Here is a 20,497-nt window from a genome sequence, read left to right as displayed (position 1 = left end):
CATTAGTGTCATACTCACAACCACGACCCTAATGAATATTTATTACATGAACCTTTTTTGCAAAAGTATTTGGTTCAAGTAAACATAAAGTGTGGGGATTCAAGCCCACGGCTCCAGAGAGACTGGAGCCTAAATCTAGCCAGTTTAGCCTGCTCAGCCACGCTACCTCACATCTACAAGCTCACAACTATAGTAACTTGGCCAAACACTGTGGACACCCGCTATGGTGACCTGGCTATGCAGGGTAACGCAGCATTCACCGACAGTTGAGCGAGTTACAGGTGAAAAGCAAAGTATAATAACTGTCTGCATATAATATATGTCTTTCCTTATTTATTCTTCTTCCCCATTGTATGTTTGCTCTCTGCTTTAGAAACGCGAGCTGTCATCACTGCAAGGAAACGTATCACACAGCGTTCTACTGTTTACACTCACTGAACTTTCAGCATCACAGTGACCCCTCTCGTCGCCTCTATAGTTAGACTTCAAGACAGCTGGTTTGTTTACCGATACAATTCTTGTCACCTTAGGTTGTGGTTTTTTAAAATAAGAAGGCTCGGTCCCACTGTCTGGCTACCCTTATATATATATACGTCACCACTTTACATAGTCTCACCTCTCGCTATGTGGATCGTAGGTGCAGAAGGCAGAGAGTGAGACACTGATGCAGACAAAATACGTTTGTGAGTTGAAAAATACTGGCAGCGGTGGGATTCAAACACACACCTCCAAAGAGACTGGAGCCTTAATCCAGCACCTTAGACCGCTCGGCCACACTACCCTGTGCAAACCTGTTTCTGTAAGCTTTCTGAAGTGAGATGTTCTGTTGTATAGGGGAGTTGGAGAATAAGGGTGTATAGCCTGTGAAGTGATCCTAGGAAAGTCAACGCCAACCGCAGCAGGCACGTGATACATTCAGTAGGTCAGGATTGGCCCCGGGCCATGGGAGGTGTCAGGGAGCGCCAGTCCTGAGAGTCCGTAGGAAGACAACCCTTACATTGGCGTCTCGCACGCGCTGCTTCTCTTTCTTTAAGGATAAGGAATCAAACTATCTACGTCCCTCAACTTACCAACCCTCCGCCTCAGGAAAGATTTTGTGATTCATGAGCAGATGGCGCTGTTTACAGTAATGCCTAAGCACAGTACTCAGCTGAGCGGTGTTTCCAAACTGAGCCGTTGTACTGCCGGAAATACCATGGGATATGTCATTTAACTTTCACATAAAATAGGGTTAACCCAGCCCTACAACATACTAAAAACTAAAGATGGAACAATAAACCGACGAGAATGGGATTCGAACCCACGCGTGCAGAGCACAATGGATTAGCAGTACAACGCCTTAACCACTCGGCCACCTCGTCTTCAAAACACCATTTTTCAGGAGTACAAAATATGGTAGACAAAATGTGTTCTATTAGGTGATAGTTGTCTAAACATAATAATGAGCACATATTTACAGATTGTTATGGTAACTTGTTGTCTTCAGCTTTGCTCTATACGACCTTGTTGTCCATCCCTACTTCAGCTTGAATTTATATGTTAAATGTAATGTAATCATGAAAATTACATTTTCCAAACGTGTTCTATCCATATGTGATGTACTATCACACTACACTCAAATGAGCTAAGATTGCTTTAATTCAGTTGTACGTGGATTTAAAGTGCAATATCATACAAATATTGTACTGGTATGGCGCTTTCGAGTCTCTAGGTGTCAGTTATTGGTGGTGTGCTTACATGTCAACATTAGGCAGCAAATAGTACACAATTAAGGAAAACTGCCTTCCCATTTAATGTGCATTGTTCTGCAAAAAGTTTTAAGTTGGAGAAAAAAAAACTTAGTTTATAAAACCACCTAAACAGGGAGTATTGCCGCTACAGCTATGACACTTCAGTTTAAAAACGTACGTGCATCAACAAGAAATATTTTTGCGCTAAATAAATTGCTGTCCGACTACTCACGTAATGCATAAAACTGAGGCAGTCGTAATTACAAAACATTGAAGTAATATTTTGGTAGTTTTTGTTGACGATGACTCCGCAGCAAGCGATCAGATTACTTTTTATTAGTGAAGGCGCGTCAGAGCCTTGATAAGTAAACTTACAAGGAGACATCCTAGGTCGATGAACCTTTTAGACCAGGTTCGGGGACTTCCCAGTACGAGATGTCTTTTGGCATCACAAATCAATAGATCAATATCTCAACAACAATCGCAATAACTAATCAGCATGCTAATCAATAACCTTTAAAGAGAGTCAATAAGGTGAACACACCATGATCTTTTAGTCATGAATAACCACACCAATTTAGTTAAGTGTTAGGATATTTATTTCCCTACTGGTTACAATCTAAAGTCATTTCTGTTAATCTCATCAGCAATTCATCTCATTAGTAACTCTTCAGATTTGCAATTAGAAACGCAATTAATCAATGCATAGAGAATATTCACTCAGTATTAGCACATAATTATTAAGAAGCAACTTAGCAAAGTCTCAGTAGTGCATGGTTCAACAAAGCAAGAACTCAGTCATTTGTCTATTTGCGTCAGATTTTAGTGAACACCTTAAATAACCTCGTATTAGCATCAGCATGTTGGGCTTCATGCAAAACAATTTAGCAAACACAAATTTGGAAAACATCTAACTATGGCCTCTATCAAAGAGCAGTTGGTACCTAGAAAGAAAAGGCAAACAGACAATTACAATTTTCATCAGATAGTTACCCATCCAACGGATCAGCAAACAGCGTCAGTCTTCGTCCTCGGGACATCAGTCGTTTGCATCATCAGCAAAGAAAGGACAGGGCAAAGTATCAGTATGGCATAGCTAAGGAACAAGAACTTACCTCATATAGAGGAGAAGTAAGTATCAGGTAAGGAATAAGTAAAGGGTGGTTTAGAGTAACATGGCGAACAAACGGCAAAGTCTCAAACGAAATGGCCTAAATGGCTCAGTAGAATGGCAAAGAATGGCTTGGAGTGGAATGTCCAATAAATGCCTGATTTCTCCTCGGGTCATGTGGTTAAATCAAAACTGTCTAATTTACTCCTAATTCCTCAATGGATAATCATTGGTGCATCGCCATCTCTGTCCAATAATCTTCACCAGAGTTTTACACAAACCACAGTTCTCATGTCGTTTATTGGCCCATGTTATTGACGTTTTCATCGGTTGGAATGTCAGGTAAGAAAAGTTACATTTTACGCTACAGTCAGTAGTTCCATTGTTTTCTCCTACTCCAGGCAGCCTTGCACCTGTTACAAATTACACTGTTGCATTCAGCAAGAATGTCTCCTTGAGCAAGTAGGGTCCCATGAGAAAGAATTTACTACAGCTACACACATCTCTAGCTTCTGGGAAAGTACAGTTTCATGTCCTTCAGGAAAATAGCACATTGCACGTTAGAAAAAGACAGTTTAATATGAGACCAGGCAGCTAGGCACAGACCTTCGCTAAACTAAGGCCTACTGCTTAATGAACAAACTCCTAATACATAACTCCAATTTTGATATGTTAATACAAATTAAAAACATTAGTACATAATTAATTCAGCATTAATAACTTTCATTAGTCTTCGTATACATTGGTAGCCACTCCCCGTGGGCACATTTCAAACGTGTGCATTATTACTACGTTAACACATTTTTTATGCAGCTTCATTACACAATATATTGTAAGCTTTTCATGTTAATATTAATTTTAAAAGACACACTCCAGCAATCCCTCCTCTGATGACTCTTGTCATCACACAAATCTTCCCTACTAATTTTACATACTAAAATTCCCTCATATCAATCTCTTCCCTTCTTGGTTTCCCCTTTGATCTTGCCCTGAATAATTTTTCCCTTTGTTTTTCTTCCCTCCTCCTATTATTTTTCGCCATCTTCAATTTTATTCTTTTACTAATTTTACATGCCACCCATGATCCAACTAAGCAATCTATAACAATCAATATCCCCTGTATTATTTTAGACAATATCCCATGCCAAATGTTACTAATCCAATTTCCCAATGAAGCAAATCCTTTCCCAACCTTTTTCCAAACACCTGGTTCTTTCAAATCCTTCAAGTCCGTACTATCCCTAGTCAAGTTACTAAGCATACTTCTAATCTCATTACTATTATCTGGTATGTAAGCGCAACAATTACACCCATTGAGCAATCTACAAACTCTGCCATTTTTCACTAAAAGAATGTCTAAAGCAAGCCTGTTTTGAAGAGTCATAGCCCCCTCCGCAGCAAGTTCAGTATCCATCAGGAGTACAGCCCCTGAAAAGTTTGTCAGCATGTTATCCTCAATAGTAGACAACTTTTGAATCTTTATGGAGTTCATAATAACTCCCACTGAAGAAATTATCGTCCCAAATATGTCTCCTACTACACCAGCAGCAGTCTCTTTCTTATGTCTAGTACGATGTAATTTAGACAATTTTGGTAACCTTTTCAAATCGTCAAGTTGATATATCTTTGGGAAAACTATCGCCAAATAACATGTCCTATACTATCCCTTTGGAAGACGGTAATAAGCATTAAGTCCACATATATAATAAATCCCGGGGATTGCTGGATCCTGTCCATTTAACATGAACGTCCATTTACTCTGAAACAAAAACACACGCTTACATTCACTCATTCCCACAAGCACATTGTCATAGTATGATTTGGTCTTGGATATGCAAAGCTTTCCTACATGTAGTGCGTCTAAAGCTAACTTCCCTTGTTCTCTAATTGCACTATAACCGTCACTACTAGCAAAGGCCCGTTGCTGTAATCCTTTCTCTAGTTTACCCTTCAATGCCCTTCTTCTCTCTTCCGTGTGATCTAAAAAGCTTTTCTCTACAGGTGTAAGCAAACATGTCAAATTATTGTTGTGTGCATAAGATGTAATAATTGTTAATGTCGCCTGAAAGAATCCTTTAACTAACTTTATGCTATAGTACTTAGCTACCCCACTCACATCCTCTATGATAGGCACATTAGAAAACACAAGATCATGATTTGAGTAAAAATATTGAATCTCTTCCTGGTTATAGAATCTTGTTAGTAACAGACTACAACGTATCCCATATGTTAATGACAGTCTATGATAGGTAACCCCCACTTGTACCGAAACAGGAATCTGTGTACACACAAAACAATCTTTTGCATCCATTGTGTCTACATACTCACTCAGAAAGCGATAGAAAACATCAGTGGATAGTTCCCCTTTCGAGTTAGTTCCCTCATGCAAGTATCTTGTATCCAGCTCAAACCTCTCCCAGGCTGTTAGTGCAGTGGTAGTCTCAGGAATTGTAGCATTGTTAGTCCCACTTTTATCCATTAGTGTCATACTCACAACCACGACCCTAATGAATATTTATTACATGAACCTTTTTTGCAAAAGTATTTGGTTCAAGTAAACTTAAAGTGTTGGGATTCAAGCCCACGGCTCCAGAGAGACTGGAGCCTAAATCTAGCCAGTTTAGCCTGCTCAGCCACACTACCTCACATCTACAAGCTCACAACTATAGTAACTTGGCCAAACACTGTGGACACCCGCTGTGGTGACCTGGCTATGCAGGGTAACGCAGCATTCACCGACAGTTGAGCGAGTTACAGGTGAAAAGCAAAGTATAATAACTGTCTGCATATAATATATGTCTTTCCTTATTTATTCTTCTTCCCCATTGTATGTTTGCTCTCTGCTTTAGAAACGTGAGCTGTCATCACTGCAAGGAAACGTATCACACAGCGTTCTACTGTTTACACTCACTGAACTTTCAGCATCACAGTGACCCCTCTTGTCGCCTCTATAGTTAGACTTCAAGACAGCTGGTTTGTTTACCGATACAATTCTTGTCACCTTAGGTTGTGTTTTTTTAAAATAAGAAGGCTCGGTCCCACTGTCTGGCTACCCTTATATATATATGTCACCACTTTACATAGTCTCACCTCTCGCTATGTGGATCGTAGGTGCAGAAGGCAGAGAGTGAGACACTGATGCAGACAAAATACGTTTGTGAGTTGAAAAATACTGGCAGCGGAGGGATTTGAACCCACGCCTCCAAAGAGACGGGAGCCTTAATCCAGCGCCTTAGACCGCTCGGCCACACTACCCTGTGCAAATCTGTTTCTGTAAGCTTTCTGAAGTGAGATGTTCTGTTGTATAGGGGAGTTGGAGAATAAGGGTGTATAGCCTGTGAAGTGATCCTAGGAAAGTCAACGCCAACAGCAGCAGGCACGTGATACATTCAGTAGGTCAGGATTGGCCCCGGGCCATGGGAGGTGTCAGAGAGCGCCAGTCCTGAGAGTCCGTAGGAAGACAACCCTTACATTGGCGTCCCGCACGCGCTGCTTCTCTTTCTTTAAGGATAAGGAATCAAACTATCTACGTCCCTCAGCTTACCAAACCTCCACCTCAGGAAAGATTTTGTGATTCATGAGCAGAACCCGGCTGGCGCTGTTTACAGTAATGCCTAAGCACAGTACTCAACTGAGCGGTGTTTCCAAACTGAGCCGTTGTACTGCCGGAAATACCATGGGATATGTCATTTAACTTTCACATAAAATAGGGTTAACCCAGCCCTACAACATACTAAAAACTAAAGATGGAACAATAAACCGACGAGAATGGGATTCGAACCCACGCGTGCAGAGGACAATGGATTAGCAGTCCAACGCCTTAACCACTCGGCCACCTTGTCTTCAAAACACCATGTTTCAGGAGTACAAAATATGGTAGCCAAAATGTGTTCTATTAGGTGATAGTTGTCTAAACATAATAATGAGAACATATTTACAGATTGTTATGGTAACTTGTTGTCTTCAGCTTTGCTCTATACGACCTTGTTGTCCATCCCTACTTCAGCTTGAATTTATATGTTAAATGTAATGTAATCATGAAAATTACATTTTCCAAACGTGTTCTATCCATATGTGATGTACTATCACACTACCCTCAAATGAGCTAAGATTGCTTTAATTCAGTTGTACGTGGATTTAAAGTGCAATATCATACAAATATTGTACTGGTATGGCGCTTTCGAGTCTCTAGGTGTCAGTTATTGGTGGTGTGCTTACATGTCAACATTAGGCAGCAAATAGTACACAATTAAGGAAAACTGCCTTCCCATTTAATGTGCATTGTTCTGCAAAAAGTTTTAAGTAGGAGAAAGTAAAACTTAGTTTATAAAACCACCTAAACTGGGAGTATTGCCGCTACAGCTATGACACTTTAGTTTAAAAACGTACGTGCATCAACAAGAAATATTTTTGCGCTAAATAAATTGCTGTCCGACTACTCACGTAATGCATAAAACTGAGGCAGTCGTAATTACAATATATTGAAGTAATATTTTGGTAGTTTTTGTTGACGATGACTCCGCAGCAAGCGATCAGATTACTTTTTATTAGTGAAGGCGCGTCAGAGCCTTGATAAGTAAACTTACAAGGAGACATCCTAGGTCGATGAACCTTTTAGACCAGGTTCGGGGACTTCCCAGTACGAGATGTCTTTTGGCATCACAAATCAATAGATCAATATCTCAACAACAATCGCAATAACTAATCAGCATGCTAATCAATAACCTTTAATGAGAGTCAATAAGGTGAACACACCATGATCTTTCAGTCATGAATAACCACACCAATTTAGTTAAGTGTTAGGATATTTATTTCCCTACTGGTTATAATCCAAAGTCATTTCTGTTAATCTCATCAGCAATTCATCTCATTAGTAACTCTTCAGATTTGCAATTAGAAACGCAATTAATCAATGCATAGAGAATATTCACTCAGTATTAACACATAATTATTAAGAAGCAACTTAGCAAAGTCTCAGTAGTGCATGGTTCAACAAAGCAAGAACTCAGTCATTTGTCTATTTGCGTCAGATTTTAGTGAACACCTTAAATAACCTCGTATTAGCATCAGGATGTTGGGCTTCATGCAAAACTATTTAGCAAACACAAATTTGGAAAACATCTAACTATGGCCTCTATCAAAGAGCAGTTGGTACCTAGAAAGAAAAGGCAAACAGACAATTACAATTTTCATCAGATAGTTACCCATCCAACGGATCAGCAAACAGCGTCAGTCTTCGTTCTCGGGACATCAGTCGTTTGCATCATCAGCAAAGAAAGGACAGGGCAAAGTATCAGTATGTCATAGCTAAGGAACAAGAACTTCCCTCATATAGAGGAGAAGTAAGTATCAGGTAAGGAATAAGTAAAGGGTGGTTTAGAGTAACAGGGCGAACAAACGGCAAAGTCTCAAACGAAATGGCCTAAATGGCTCAGTAGAATGGCAAAGAATGGCTTGGAGTGGAATGTCCAATAAATGCCTGATTTCTCCTCGGGTCATGTGGTTAAATCAAAACTGTCTAATTTACTCCTAATTCCTCAATGTATAATCATTGGTGCATCGCCATCTCTGTCCAATAATCTTCACCAGAGTTTTACACAAACCACAGTTCTCATGTCGTTGATTGGCCCATGTTATTGACGTTTTCATCGGTTGGAATGTCAGGTAAGAAAAGTTACATTTTACGCTACAGTCAGTAGTTCCATTGTTTTCTCCTACTCCTGGCAGCCTTGCACCTGTTACAAATTACACTGTTGCATTCAGCAAGAATGTCTCCTTGAGCAAGTAGGGTCCCATGAGAAAGAATTTACTACAGCTACACACATCTCTAGCTTCTGGGAAAGTACAGTTTCATGTCCATCAGGAAAATAGCACATTTCACGTTAGAAAAAGACAGTTTAATATGAGACCAGGAAGCTAGGCACAGACCTTCGCTAAACTAAGGCCTATTGCTTAATGAACAAACTCCTAATACATAACTCCAATTTTGATATGTTAATACAAATTAAAAACATTAGTACATAATTAATTCAGCATTAATAACTTTCATTGGTCTTCGTATACATTGGTAGCCACTCCACGTGGGCACATTTCAAACGTGTGCATTATTTCTACGTTAACACATTTTTTATGCAGCTTCATTACACAATGTATTGTAAGCTTTTCATGTTAATATTAATTTTAAAAGACACACTCCAGCAATCCCTCCTCTGATGACTCTTGTCATCACACAAATCTTCCCTACTAATTTTATATACTAAAATTCCCTCATATCAATCTCTTCCCTTCTTGGTTTCCCCTTTGATCTTGCCCTGAATAATTTTTCCCTTTGTTTTTCTTCCCTCCTCCTATTATTTTTCGCCATCTTCAATTTTATTCTTTTACTAATTTTACATGCCACCCATGATCCAAATAAGCAATCTATAACAATCAATATTCCCTGTATTATTTTAGACAATATGCCATGCCAAATGTTACTAATCCAATTTCCCACTGAAGCAAATCCTTTCCCAACCTTTTTCCAAACACCTGGTTCTTTCAAATCCTTCAAGTCCGTACTATCCCTAGTCAAGTTAGTAAGCATACTTCTAATCTCATTACTATTATCTGGTATGTAAGCGCAACAATTACACCCATTGAGCAATCTACAAACTCTGCAATTTTTCACTAAAAGAATGTCTTAAGCAAGCCTGTTTTGAAGAGTCATAGCCCCCTCCGCATCAAGTTCAGTATCCATCAGGAGTATAGCCCCTGAAAAGTTTGTCAGCATTTTATCCTCAATAGTAGACAACTTTGGAATCTTTATGGAGTTCATAATAACTCCCACTGAAGAAATTATCGTCCCAAATATGTCTCCTACTACACCAGCAGCAGTCTCTTTCTTATGTCTAGTACGATGTAATTCAGACAATTTTGGTAACCTTTTCAAATCGTCAAGTTGATATATCTTTGGGAAAACTATCCCCAAATAACATGTCCCATACTATCCCTTTGGAAGACGGTAATAAGCATTAAGTCCACATATATAATAAATCCCGGGGATTGCTGGATCCTGTCCATTTAACATGAACGTCCATTTACTCTGAAACAAAAACACACGCTTACATTCACTCATTCCCACAAACACATTGTCATAGCATGATTTGGTCTTGGATATGCAAAGCTTTCCTACATGTAGTGCGTCTAAAGCTAACTTCCCTTGTTCTCTAATTGCACTATAACCGTCACTACTAGCAAAGGCCCGTTGCTGTAATCCTTTCTCTAGTTTACCCTTCAATGCCCTTCTTCTCTCTTCCGTGTGATCTAAAAAGCTTTTCTCTACAGGTGTAAGCAAACATGTCAAATTATTGTGGTGTGCATAAGATGTACTAATTGTTAATGTCGCCTGAAAGAATCCTTTAACTAACTTTATGCTGTAGTACTTAGCTACCCCACTCACATCCTCTATGATAAGCACATTAGAAAACACAAGATCATGATTTGAGTAAAAATATTGAATCTCTTCCTGGTTATAGAATCTTGTTAGTAACAGACTACTACGTATACCATATGTTAATGACAGTCTATGATAGGTAACCCCCTCTTGTACCGAAACAGGAATCTGTGTACACTCAAAACAATCTTTTGCATCCATTGTGTCAACATACTCACTCAGCAAGCGATAGAAAACATCAGTGGATAGTTCCCCTTTCGAGTTAGTTCCCTCATGCAAGTATCTTGTATCCAGCTCAAACCTCTCCCAGGCTGTTAGTGCAGTGGTAGTCTCAGGAATTCTAGCATTGTTAGTCCCACTTTTATCCATTAGTGTCATACTCACAACCACGACCCTAATGAATATTTATTACATGAACCTTTTTTGCAAAAGTATTTGGTTCAAGTAAACTTAAAGTGTTGGGATTCAAGCCCACGGCTCCAGAGAGACTGGAGCCTAAATCTAGCCAGTTTAGCCTGCTCAGCCACGCTACCTCACATCTACAAGCTCACAACTATAGTAACTTGGCCAAACACTGTGGACACCCGCTGTGGTGACCTGGCTATGCAGGGTAACGCAGCATTCACCGACAGTTGAGCGAGTTACAGGTGAAAAGCAAAGTATAATAACTGTCTGCATATAATATATGTCTTTCCTTATTTATTCTTCTTCCCCATTGTATGTTTGCTCTCTGCTTTAGAAACGCGAGCTGTCATCACTGCAAGGAAACGTATCACACAGCGTTCTACTGTTTACACTCACTGAACTTTCAGCATCACAGTGACCCCTCTCGTCGCCTCTATAGTTAGACTTCAAGACAGCTGGTTTGTTTACCGATACAATTCTTGTCACCTTAGGTTGTGGTTTGTTAAAATAAGAAGGCTTGGTCCCACTGTCTGACTACCCTTATATATATACGTCACCACTTTACATAGTCTCACCTCTCGCTATGTGGATCGTAGGTGCAGAAGGCAGAGAGTGAGACACTGATGCAGACAAAATACGTTTGTGAGTTGAAAAACACTGGCAGCGGTGGGATTCGAACCCACGCCTCCAAAGAGACTGGAGCCTTAATCCAGCGCCTTAGACCGCTCGGCCACACTACCCAGTGCAAACCTGTTTCTGTAAGCTTTCTGAAGTGAGATGTTCTGTTGTATAGGGGAGTTGGAGAATAAGGGTGTATAGCCTGTGAAGTGATCCTAGGAAAGTCAACGCCAACAGCAGCAGGCACGTGATAAATTCAGTAGGTCAGGATTGGCCCCGGGCCATGGGAGGTGTCAGTGAGCGCGAGTCCTGAGAGTCCGTAGGAAGACAACCCTTACATTGGCGTCCCGCACGCGCTGCTTCTCTTTCTTTAAGTATAAGGAATCAAACTATCTACGTCCCTCAACTTACCAACCCTCCGCCTCAGGAAAGATTTTGTGATTCATTAGCAGAACCCAGCTGGCGCTGTTTACAGTAATGCCTAAGCACAGTACTCAACTGAGCGGTGTTTCCAAACTGAGCCGTTGTACTGCCGGAAATACCATGGGATATGTCATTTAACTTTCACATAAAATAGGGTTAACCCAGCCCTACCACATACTAAAAACTAAAGACGGAACAATAAACCGACGAGGATGGGATTCGAACCCACGCGTGCAGAGCACAATGGATTAGCAATCCATCGCCTTAACCACTCGGCCACCTCGTCTTCAAAACACCATGTTTCAGGAGTACAAAATATGGTAGCCAAAATGTGTTCTATTAGGTGATAGTTGTCTAAACATAATAAAGAGCACATATTTACAGATTGTTATGGTAACTTGTTGTCTTCAGCTTTGCTCTATACGACCTTGTTGTCCATCCCTACTTCAGCTTGAATTTATATGTTAAATGTAATGTAATCATGAATATTACACTTTCCAAACATGTTCTATCCATATGTGATGTACTATCACACTACCCTCAAATGAGCTAAGATTGCTTTAATTCAGTTGTACGTGGATTGAAAGTGCAATATCATACAAATATTGTACTGGTATGGCGCTTTCGAGTCTCTAGGTGTCAGTTATTGGTGGTGTGCTTACATGTCAACATTAGGCAGCAAATAGTACACAATTAAGGAAAACTGCCTTCCTATTTAATGTGCATTGTTCTGCAAAAAGTTTTAAGTAGGAGAAAGTAAAACTTAGTTTATAAAACCACCTAAACTGGGAGTATTGCCACTACAGCTATGACACTTCAGTTTAAAAACGTACGTGCATCAACAAGAAATATTTTTGCGCTAAATAAATTGCTGTCCGACTACTCACGTAATGCATAAAACTGAGGCAGTCGTAATTACAATACATTGAAGTAATATTTTGGTAGTTTTTGTTGACGATGACTCCGCAGCAAGCGATCAGATTACTTTTTATTAGTGAAGGCGCGTCAGAGCCTTGATAAGTAAACTTACAAGGAGACACGCCTAGGTCGATGAACCTTTTAGACCAGGTTCGGGGACTTCCCAGTACGAGATGTCTTTTGGCATCACAAATCAATAGATCAATATCTCAACAACAATCGCAATAACTAATCAGCATGCTAATCAATAACCTTTAATGAGAGTCAATAAAGTGAACACACCATGATCTTTCAGTCATGAATAACCACACCAATTTAGTTAAGTGTTAGGATATTTATTTCCCTACTGGTTACAATCTAAAGTCATTTCTGTTAATCTCATCAGCAATTCATCTCATTAGTAACTCTTCAGATTTGCAATTAGAAACGCAATTAATCAATGCATAGAGAATATTCACTCAGTATTAACACATAATTATTAAGAAGCAACTTAGCAAAGTCTCAGTAGTGCATGGTTCATCAAAGCAAGAACTCAGTCATTTGTCTATTTGTGGCAGATTTTAGTGAACACCTTAAATAACCTCGTATTAGCATCAGCATGTTGGGCTTCATGCAAAACAATTTAGCAGACACAAATTTGGAAAACATCTAATTATGGCCTCTATCAAAGAGCAGTTGGTACCTAGAAAGAAAAGGCAAAGAGACAATTGCAATTTTCATCAGATAGTTACCCATCCAACGGATCAGCAAACAGCGTCAGTCTTCGTCCTCGAGACATCAGTCGTTTGCATCATCAGCAAAGAAAGGACAGGGCAAAGTATCAGTATGGCATAGCTAAGGAACAAGAACTTCCCTCATATAGAGGAGAAGTAAGTATCAGGTAAGGAATAAGTAAAGGGTGGTTCAGAGTAACAGGGCGAACAAACGGCAAAGTCTCAAACGAAATGGCTCAGTAGAATGGCAAAGAATGGCTTGGAGTGGAATGTCCAATAAATGCCTGATTTCTCCTCGGGTCATGTGGTTAAATCAAAGCTGTCTAATTTACTCCTAATTCCTCAATGGATAATCATTGGTGCATCGCCATCTCTGTCCAATAATCTTCACCAGAGTTTTACACAAACCACAGTTCTCATGTTGTTGATTGGCCCATGTTATTGACGTTTTCATCGGTTGGAATGTCAGGTAAGAAAAGTTACATTTTACGCTACAGTCAGTAGTTCCATTGTTTTTTCCTACTCCAGGCAGCCTTGCACCTGTTACAAATTACACTGTTGCATTCAGCAAGAATGTCTCCTTGAGCAAGTAGGGTCCCATGAGAAAGAATTTACTACAGCTACACACATCTCTAGCTTCTGGGAAAGTACAGTTTCATGTCCTTCAGGAAAATAGCACATTTCACGTTAGAAAAAGACAGTTTAATATGAGACCAGGCAGCTAGGCACAGACCTTCGCTAAACTAAGGCCTACTGCTTAATGAACAAACTCCTAATACATAACTCCAATTTTGATATGTTAATACAAATTAAAAACATTAGTACATAATTAATTCAGCATTAATAACTTTCATTAGTCTTCGTATACATTGGTAGCCACTCCCCGTGGGCACATTTCAAACGTGTGCATTATTTCTACGTTAACACATTTTTTATGCAGCTTCATTACACAATATATTGTAAGCTTTTCAAGTTAATATTAATTTTAAAAGACTCACTCCAGCAATCCCTCCTCTGATGACTCTTGTCATCACACAAATCTTCCCTACTAATTTTACATACTAAAATTCCCTCATATCAATCTCTTCCCTTCTTGGTTTCCCCTTTGATCTTGCCCTGAATAATTTTTCCCTTTGTTTTTCTTCCCTCCTCCTATTATTTTTCGCCATCTTCAATTTTATTCTTTTACTAATTTTACATGCCACCCATGATCCAAATAAGCAATCTATAACAATCAATATCCCCTGTATTATTTTAGACAATATCCCATGCCAAATGTTACTAATCCAATTTCCCACTGAAGCAAATCCTTTCCCAACCTTTTTCCAAACACCTGGTTCTTTCAAATCCTTCAAGTCCGTACTATCCCTATTCAAGTTAGTAAGCATACTTCTAATCTCATTACTATTATCTGGTATGTAAGCGCAACAATTACACCCATTGAGCAATCTACAAACTCTGCCATTTTACACTAAAAGAATGTCTAAAGCAAGCCTGTTTTGAAGAGTCATAGCCCCCTCCGCGGCAAGTTCAGTATCCATCAGGAGTATAGCCCCTGAAAAGTTTGTCAGCATGTTATCCTCAATAGTAGACAACTTTTGAATCTTTATGGAGTTCATAATAACTCCCACTGAAGAAATTATCGTCCCAAATATGTCTCCTACTACACCAGTAGCAGTCTCTTTCTTATGTCTAGTACGATGTAATTCAGACAATTTTGGTAACCTTTTCAAATCGTCAAGTTGATATATCTTTGGGAAAACTATCCCCAAATAACATGTCCCATACTATCCCTTTGGAAGACGGTAATAAGCATTAAGTCCACATATATAATAAATCCCGGGATTGCTGGATCCTGTCCATTTAACATGAACGTCCATTTACTCTGAAACAAAAACACACGCTTACATTCACTAATTCCCACAAACACATTGTCATAGTATGATTTGGTCTTGGATATGCAAAGCTTTCCTACATGTAGTGCGTCTAAAGCTAACTACCCTTGTTCTCTAATTGCACTATAACCGTCACAACTAGCAAAGGCCTGTTGCTGTAATCCTTTCTCTAGTTTACCCTTCAATGCCCTTCTTCTCTCTTCCGTGTGATCTAAAAAGCTTTTCTTTACAGGTGTAAGCAAACATGTCAAATTATTGTGGTGTGCATAAGATGTACTAATTGTTAATGTCGCCTGAAAGAATCCTTTAATTAACTTTATGCTATAGTAGTTAGCTACCCCACTCACATCCTCTATGATAGGCACATTAGAAAACACAAGATCATGATTTGAGTAAAAATATTGAATCTCTTCCTGGTTATAGAATCTTGTTAGTAACAGACTACAACGTATCCCATATGTTAATGACAGTCTATGATAGGTAAGCCCCTCTTGTACCGAAACAGGAATCTGTGTACACACAAAACAATCGTTTGCATCCATTGTGTCAACATACTCACTCAGCAAGCAATAGAAAACATCAGTGGATAGTTCCCCTTTCGAGTTAGTTCCCTCATGCAAGTATCTTGTATCCAGCTCAAACCTCTCCCAGGCTGTTAGTGCAGTGGTAGTCTCAGGAATTGTAGCATTGTTAGTCCCACTTTTATCCATTAGTGTCATACTCACAACCACGACCCTAATGAATATTTATTACATGAACCTTTTTTGCAAAAGTATTTGGTTCAAGTAAACTTAAAGTGTTGGGATTCAAGCCCGCTGCTCCAGAGAGACTGGAGCCTAAATATAGCCAGTTTAGCCTGCTCAGCCACGCTACCTCACATCTACAAGCTCACAACTATAGTAACTTGGCCAAACTCTGTGGACACCCGCTGTGGTGACCTGGCTATGCAGGGTAACGCAGCATTCACCAACAGTTGAGCGAGTTACAGGTGAAAAGCAAAGTATAATAACTGTCTGCATATAATATATGTCTTTCCTTATTTATTCTTCTTCCCCATTGTATGTTTGCTCTCTGCTTTAGAAACACGAGCTGTCATCACTGCAAGGAAACGTATCACACAGCGTTCTACTGTTTACACTCACTGAACTTTCAGCATCACAGTGACCCCTCTCGTCACCTCTATAGTTAGACTTCAAGACAGCTGGTTTGTTTACCGATACAATTCTTGTCACCTTAGGTTGTGGTTTTTTAAAGTAAGAAGGCTCGGTCCCACTGTCTGGCTACCCTTATATATATATACGTCACCACTTTACATAGTCTCACCTCTCGCTATGTGGATCGTAGGTGCAGAAGGCAGAGAGTGAGACACTGATGCAGACAAAATACGTTTGTGAGTTGAAAATCCTGGCAGCGGTGGGATTCGAAACCATGTCTCCAAAGAAACTGGAGCCTTAATCCAGCGCCTTAGACCGCTCGGCCACACTACCCTGTGCAAAACTGTTTCTGTAAGCTTTCTGAAGTGAGATGTTCTGTTGTATAGGGGAGTTGGAGAATAAGGGTGTATAGCCTGTGAAGTGATCCTAGGAAAGTCAACGCCAACAGCAGCAGGCACGTGATACATTCAGTAGGTCAGGATTGGCCCCGGGCCATGGGAGGTGTCAGGGAGCGCCAGTCCTGAGAGTCCGTAGGAAGACAAACCTTACATTGGCGTCCCACACGCGCTGCTTCTCTTTCTTTAAGGATAAGGAATCAAACTATCTACGTCCCTCAACTTACCAACCCTCCGCCTCAGGAAAGATTTTGTGATTCATGAGCAGAACACGGCTGGCGCTGTTTACAGTAATGCCTAAGCACAGTACTCAACTGAGCGGTGTTTCCAAACTGAGCCGTTGTACTACCGGAAATACCATGGGATATGTCATTTAACTTTCACATAAAATAAGGTTAACCCAGCCCTACCACATACTAAAAACTAAAGACGGAACAATAAACCAACGAGGATGGGATTCGAACCCTCGCGTGCAGAGCACAATGGATTAGCAGTCCATCGCCTTAACCACTCGGCCACCTCGTCTTCAAAAACACCATGTTTCAGGAGTACAAAATATGGTAGCCAAAATGCGTTCTATTAGGTGATAGTTGTCTAAACATAATAAAGAGCATATATTTTACAGATTGTTATGGTAACTTGTTCTCTTCAGCTTTGCTCTATATGACCTTGTTGTCCATCCCTACTTCAGCTTGAATTTATATGTTAAATGTAATGTAATCATGAAAATTACACTTTCCAAACGTGTTCTATCCATATGTGATGTACTATCACACTACCCTCAAATGAGCTAAGATTGCTTTAATTCAGTTGTACGTGGATTTAAAGTGCAATATCATACAAATATTGTACTGGTATGGCGCTTTCGAGTCTCTAGGTGTCAGTTATTGGTGGTGTGCTTACCTGTCAACATTAGGCAGCAAATAGTACACAATTAAGGAAAACTGCCTTCCCATTTAATGTGCATTGTTCTGCAAAAAGTTTTAAGTAGGAGAAAGTAAAACTTAGTTTATAAAACTACGTAAACTGGGAGTATTGCCGCTACAGCTATGACACTTCAGTTTAAAAAAGTACGTGCATCAACAAGAAATATTTTTGCGCTAAATAAATTGCTGTCCGACTACTCACGTAATGCATAAAACTGAGGCAGTCGTAATTACAATACATTGAAGTAATATTTTGGTAGTTTTTGTTGACGATGACTCCGCAGCAAGCGATCAGATTACTTTTTATTAGTGAAGGCGCGTCAGAGCCTTGATAAGTAAACTTACAAGGAGACACGCCTAGGTCGATGAACCTTTTAGACCAGGTTCGGGGACTTCCCAGTACGAGATGTCTTTTGGCATCACAAATCAATAGATCAATATCTCAACAACAATCGCAATAACTAATCAGCATGCTAATCAATAACCTTTAATGAGAGTCAATAAAGTGAACACACCATGATCTTTCAGTCATGAATAACCACACCAATTTAGTTAAGTGTTAGGATATTTATTTCCCTACTGGTTACAATCTAAAGTCATTTCTGTTAATCTCATCAGCAATTCATCTCATTAGTAACTCTTCAGATTTGCAATTAGAAACGCAATTAATCAATGCATAGAGAATATTCACTCAGTATTAACACATAATTATTAAGAAGCAACTTAGCAAAGTCTCAGTAGTGCATGGTTCAACAAAGCAAGAACTCAGTCATTTGTCTATTTACGTCAGATTTTAGTGAACACCTTAAATAACCTCGTATTAGCATCAGCATGTTGGGCTTCATGCAAAACAATTTAGCAAACTCAAATTTGGAAAATATCTAACTATGGCCTCTATCAAAGAGCAGTTGGTACCTAGAAAGAAAAGGCAAACAGACAATTACAATTTTCATCAGATAGTTACCCATCCAACGGATCAGCAAACAGCGTCAGTCTTCGTCCTCGGGACATCAGTCGTTTGCATCATCAGCAAAGAAAGGACAGGGCAAAGTATTAGTATGGCATAGCTAAGGAACAAGAACTTCCCTCATATAGAGGAAAAGTAAGTATCAGGTAAGGAATAAGTAAAGGGTGGTTTAGAGTAACAGGGCGAACAAACGGCAAAGTCTCAAACGAAATGGCCTAAATGGCTCAGTAGAATGGCAAAGAATGGCTTGGAGTGGAATGTCCAATAAATGCCTGATTTCTCCTCGGGTCATGTGGTTAAATCAAAACTGTCTAATTTACTCCTAATTCCTCAATGGATAATCATTGGTGCATCGCCATCTCTGTCCAATAATCTTCACCAGAGTTTTACACAAACCACAGTTCTCATGTCGTTGATTGGCCCATGTTATTGACGTTTTCATCGGTTGGAATGTCAGGAAAGAAAAGTTACATTTTACGCTACAGTCAGTAGTTCCATTGTTTTCTCCTACTCCAGGCAGCCTTGCACCTGTTACAGATTACACTGTTGCATTCAGCAAGAATGTCTCCTTGAGCAAGTAGGGTCCCATGAGAAAGAATTTACTACAGCTACACACATCTCTAGCTTCTGGGAAAGTACAGTTTCATGTCCTTCAGGAAAATAGCACATTGCACGTTAGAAAAAGACAGTTTAATATGAGACCAGGCAGCTAGGCACAGACCTTCGCTAAACTAAGGCCTACTGCTTAATGAACAAACTCCTAATACATAACTCCAATTTTGATATGTTAATACAAATTAAAAACATTAGTACATAATTAATTCAGCATTAATAACTTTCATTAGTCTTCATATACATTGGTAGCCACTCCCCGTGGGCACATTTCAAACGTGTGCATTATTTCTACGTTAACACATTTTTTATGCAGCTTCATTACACAATATATTGTAAGCTTTTCATGTTAATATTAATTTTAAAAGACACACTCCAGCAATCCCTCCTCTGATGACTCTTGTCATCACACAAATCTTCCCTACTAATTTTACATACTAAAATACCCTCATATCAATCTCTTCCCTTCTTGGTTTCCCCTTTGATCTTGCCCTGAATAATTTTTCCCTTTGTTTTTCTTCCCTCCTCCTATTATTTTTCGCCATCTTCAATTTTATTCTTTTACTAATTTTACATGCCACCCATGATCCAAATAAGCAATCTATAACAATCAATATCCCCTGTATTATTTTAGACAATATCCCATGCCAAATGTTACTAATCCAATTTCCCACTGAAGCAAATCCTTTCCCAACCTTTTTCCAAACACCTGGTTCTTTCAAATCCTTCAAGTCCGTACTATCCCTAGTCAAGTTAGTAAGCATACTTCTAATCTCATTACTATTATCTGGTATGTGAGCGCAACAATTACACCCATTGAGCAATCTACAAACTCTGCCATTTTTCACTAAAAGAATGTCTAAAGCAAGCCTGTTTTGAAGAGTCATAGCCCCCTCCGCAGCAAGTTCAGTATCCATCAGGAGTATAGCCCCTGAAAAGTTTGTCAGCATGTTATCCTCAATAGTAGACAACTTTTGAATCTTTATGGAGTTCATAATAACTCCCACTGAAGAAATTATCGTCCCAAATATGTCTCCTTCTACACCAGCAGCAATCTCTTTCTTATGTCTAGTACGATGTAATTCAGACAATTTTGGTAACCTTTTCAAATCGTCAAGTTGATATATCTTTGGGAAAACTATCCCCAAATAACATGTCCCATACTATCCCTTTGAAAGACGGTAATAAGCATTAAGTC

General features: G+C 39.5%; 6 non-coding genes across 6 annotated transcripts; all 6 read right to left on the bottom strand.

Moving 5' to 3' along the window:
- Positions 1 to 1,279: 1,279 nt before the first annotated feature.
- Positions 1,280 to 1,361, bottom strand: TRNAS-GCU (transfer RNA serine (anticodon GCU)). Its single transcript has one exon. It is a non-coding gene; the product is annotated as a tRNA-Ser (tRNA).
- Positions 1,362 to 6,014: 4,653 nt separating this feature from the next.
- TRNAL-AAG (transfer RNA leucine (anticodon AAG)) lies at positions 6,015 to 6,096 on the bottom strand. Its single transcript has one exon. It is a non-coding gene; the product is annotated as a tRNA-Leu (tRNA).
- A 505-nt stretch (positions 6,097 to 6,601) lies between these two features.
- Positions 6,602 to 6,683, bottom strand: TRNAS-GCU (transfer RNA serine (anticodon GCU)). The gene has a single exon. It is a non-coding gene; the product is annotated as a tRNA-Ser (tRNA).
- A 4,653-nt stretch (positions 6,684 to 11,336) lies between these two features.
- On the bottom strand, positions 11,337 to 11,418 carry TRNAL-AAG (transfer RNA leucine (anticodon AAG)). The gene has a single exon. It is a non-coding gene; the product is annotated as a tRNA-Leu (tRNA).
- Positions 11,419 to 11,923: 505 nt separating this feature from the next.
- Positions 11,924 to 12,005, bottom strand: TRNAS-GCU (transfer RNA serine (anticodon GCU)). Its single transcript has one exon. It is a non-coding gene; the product is annotated as a tRNA-Ser (tRNA).
- A 5,232-nt stretch (positions 12,006 to 17,237) lies between these two features.
- Positions 17,238 to 17,319, bottom strand: TRNAS-GCU (transfer RNA serine (anticodon GCU)). Its single transcript has one exon. It is a non-coding gene; the product is annotated as a tRNA-Ser (tRNA).
- Between the last annotated feature and the right edge of the window lie 3,178 nt (positions 17,320 to 20,497).

This window comes from Pleurodeles waltl, chromosome 12, assembly GCF_031143425.1.
Source record: "Pleurodeles waltl isolate 20211129_DDA chromosome 12, aPleWal1.hap1.20221129, whole genome shotgun sequence".
Lineage (NCBI taxonomy): Eukaryota > Metazoa > Chordata > Amphibia > Caudata > Salamandridae > Pleurodeles > Pleurodeles waltl.
The sequence above is the reverse complement of the archived record's forward strand: the minus strand, read 5'-3'. Positions and strand labels throughout refer to the sequence as shown.